This window comes from Benincasa hispida, chromosome 3, assembly GCF_009727055.1.
Source record: "Benincasa hispida cultivar B227 chromosome 3, ASM972705v1, whole genome shotgun sequence".
In the NCBI taxonomy this organism is placed as follows: Eukaryota; Viridiplantae; Streptophyta; class Magnoliopsida; order Cucurbitales; family Cucurbitaceae; genus Benincasa; species Benincasa hispida.
Window position 1 is genome coordinate 18,316,232 of NC_052351.1, and position 3,633 is coordinate 18,319,864.

At 41.5% G+C, this 3,633-nt stretch overlaps 1 non-coding gene across 1 annotated transcript; it reads right to left on the reverse strand.

Moving 5' to 3' along the window:
- Positions 1 to 2,676: 2,676 nt before the first annotated feature.
- On the reverse strand, positions 2,677 to 2,783 carry LOC120074792. Its single transcript, XR_005481074.1, has one exon. It is a non-coding gene; the product is annotated as a small nucleolar RNA R71 (small nucleolar RNA).
- Between the last annotated feature and the right edge of the window lie 850 nt (positions 2,784 to 3,633).

Here is a 3,633-nt window from a genome sequence, read left to right on the forward strand (position 1 = left end):
TCTTTGTACTTTTCAAAGGACTCAGGCTTATGTTGCATTAAATAAACATACCCATACCATGAATAATCATCAATAAAAGTGATGAAGTATTCAGCCTCCCCTAGCTCGTACATTCATCGAACCACAAAGGTCTGAATGCACTAACTCTAGAGGCTCTTTGGCCCTATAACCTTTTCCAGTAAAAGGCCTTTTGGTCATGTTTCCTTAGGCATGACTCGCACACAGGTAAAGAATTTTCTTCTAACTCGTTTAGAAGTCCATTCTTCACCAACCTCTCAATCTTATTGAGATTAATGTGCCCTAAACGTAGGTGCCCAAGTTGGGCATTTTCTTTAGGAGAAACTTGATAATGGCCAGAAATGCAGGAAAATGCGACGGTAAATATATATAATATTGCGTCCAAAAGCATTAAGTTTACAACATTGCAATCACATGAGTTCATCACATTAAAACAGCTAACTTATGTATTTTATGCAAGAAAATGCATTGATCCAAGGCAAAAATGCGATCCGAAGAAATTAACGTCTGAGCGCATTAAGAGATTGCGACCGGAAGGCTATGCGATCATATGCGCTCGCGAAAATATGCTCAAGAAGATGTAGAGTCGACGCATCAAGGTGAAAGCTTAATAAATCATGATGGGACAGAAAGCTGATGACGGTTGATTTCGAATTAAGTTGACAAGCTATTAACGACACTATAACAAGTACACTCAACGTTTCGATGACAATTATTCGGCGCATCAGACAGAAAATTAATAACATCCCATCAATGCAATCATTCGAGAGAGAAAACTCTTCACCCTGAAGCTCTATAAATACCGAAGGCCACCTCCGTTTAAGAAGTTCGCTCAGTTCGGAGAGCTCACCATATAGAAGATAGTTAGCCTTGTTCATAGTTTTCTTTTACTTAGAAGGTGGAAGGGAGTGAAGGGAGTGAAGGGAGAATACGCCGAGAGATCATCCTGGTTAACTCGGAAGAGTGTCAGAAAGCGTTAAAAACAGAGAGAGGGCCAACTCTTGCGGAAGCAAGAACATCTTTTGGGCAGAATAGAGATAACCCACTGTAAATGCCTTGGGAAGCAAGATATTGCTACCAGGCTCTCTACCTTTATTCTTCCATTGTCATTTTGTATTCTGAACTTATTTATAAAATGAAAATTGCATCTTTATATCTGTCCACTCTCTTTATAGTACGCATGAGTAGCTAAAACTATCGAATAGGTTGAAAAGCACTTAGCTAGCATAACCTGGGATCTTCACTTTATGTGATTATCTTGTATTATGTATGCGTCATTCATCCTTTAGAAATACTCGGGAGGGTAGTCTAAGGATAGAATCTAGGCTTGAAAAATTCAGATTAAAATCGAGGCTCAGGAGAGTCAGATTAGAACCGCATAATCAAGAGATAGAAGCTTAGGAATAAGTTCTGTTTGCTATTAACGCATCGCATGCACCCTAGAGATAGGATATGATTGTATGCGGTCACCTTGTACCTGTGTGCATCCTTCATCATCGCATAGGTAAGAAGTAGAGACGTAGGAATAAGCTCTCTAGACATCATCGCATACATTGCATGCGTCCTAAAACTATGAGCTATCGCATTTGCATTGGAAAATGAATTGTTGTCACATGAGTGTAGCATGATCGCATAGCTTGAACGCATTCTCAGGAAATGCTAGCTAAAGATCTTTTCAACCCATTCCTCTGCATATTCATTGTATCTACCGCATAATTAACTCTTTTCTCAAATCCGCCGCATAAACTTTATACCTTAAACAACAAACCAACCAACGCATTGAATTATTTGTTACCGCAAAGTAATCAAAATTTACCATCGCATACTGTGTCCTTAGTCCCTGTGTACGACCTTGGGGTTACCAGGCAACTCAGTAGGATTTATACATGGATCTTGCTGAGAAAACTTGCATGCACAACGCATATCCCACCATCGCATTCTACACCATTATTTCATCACATTAACAATACGCTTCAAGTTTTTGGCGTCGTTGTCGGGGACTACGGCAATACATTATGTTAACGGTAACTTTTTTATTTTCTTTGCAGACTCTCTATCCCTGTGCACTACTTCTCCTTAGGTAAGAGAAGAATTGGGCGTCGTATGAGCGATGGACAAAATCCTGAGACCATTTACGACCCAGACATTGAGAGAACGTTCCAAAGGAGAAGAAGAGACAGTCGTCAACAACAATAAGAGAAAGATCAAAACATGGCGGCACAACCAGAAAATAGAGCACCAAATGCAAATAATATCATGGTGAATCCCATCCTATTGGCAAACGACCACAATAGGCCCATTCGGGACTATGCGTCGCCCAACCTCTATGATTTCTCCCCAGGAATCATGAGGTCAGCTCTTGACGGATCAAGGTTTGAAATGAAACCGGTGATGCTGTAGATTATCAAAACTGCCAGACAGTTTGGCAACAGGCATGGCGGGGACCCGCACGCCTACCTCCGAAGTTTCATTGAGATCTGCAACACGTTCGTGTTCCCAAACATCTCCGCTGAGGAGGTTCGATTAACATTGTTCCCATTTTCGTTGTATGACCAGGCACGAAAATGCGTTTATTCTCTCGAACCAAGGGAGATTACATCATGGGAACAAGTAGTTGAAAAGTTCATGAAGAAGTACTTTCCCCCTACAGAGAACGCCAGAAGGAGGAAGTTGATCACCAATTTTGAACAAGATATTGACGAATCGCTCAGTGATGCCTGGGCGAGGTTTAAGAGGCTGGTAAGAGATTTCCCACATAATGGCTTACAAGACTGTTTACAAATGGAAATTTTCTACCATGGATTGAACCCTGCTTTGCAGACTACTACCAACGTGGCAGCAGCTGGAGGTCTGCTTGATAAAACATATAATGAAGCCAAGAATATAATTGATCGTATTTCTAAAAATCATGAAGACTGAAAAGAAAGCGATCAAAGATTAAGGATCAAGGACAGTGACGCGAATAACAGGGCCATCGCATCCCTTCAGAACCAAATGACTACAATGATGAATTTGATACAAGGAATTGCAATCAGTAGCCCAAGAACGCATAGTGCGCAAGTCAACGCAATCAACCAGAAGGCGCAAGTTATGCTAATTGCGTTGAAGGCCATCCAATGGAGGAATGCCCAAGAAACTGATAGTCAGTCTATTTTGTGACGAATAATCTGTTTTTCAACACGTACAACCCCAGGTGGAGAAACCACCCTAACTTCGCATGGAAAAATCAACAACAATATTTTCAATCAGTGGCACAAAAAGAAGAGCACCAGGATTTTTTTCGCGAACAAACGGTCAAACGTAAAACCAAGCCAACAGTTTGCAGGCGCCGCAATCTTCATCTTTGGAGAGTTTGTTAAAGCAATATATTGAAAATAATAAAACAGTGCTTCAAAATCAAGCGACGTCTATCTGCAACCTGGAGATTCAGATAGGTCTGATTGCGGGTGAACTCAAGAATAGACCATAAGGGGCCCTGCTGAGTTCAACAGAACTCCCGTGCAACCCAGGGGGTACGAGAAAAGAGCAATGTCAAGTCGTGACGTTGCGGAGCGGAAAGACTGTGGCGGGGGAGAAGAAGGAGCCTAGTCGGACTATTCCAATTGTGATGGAATC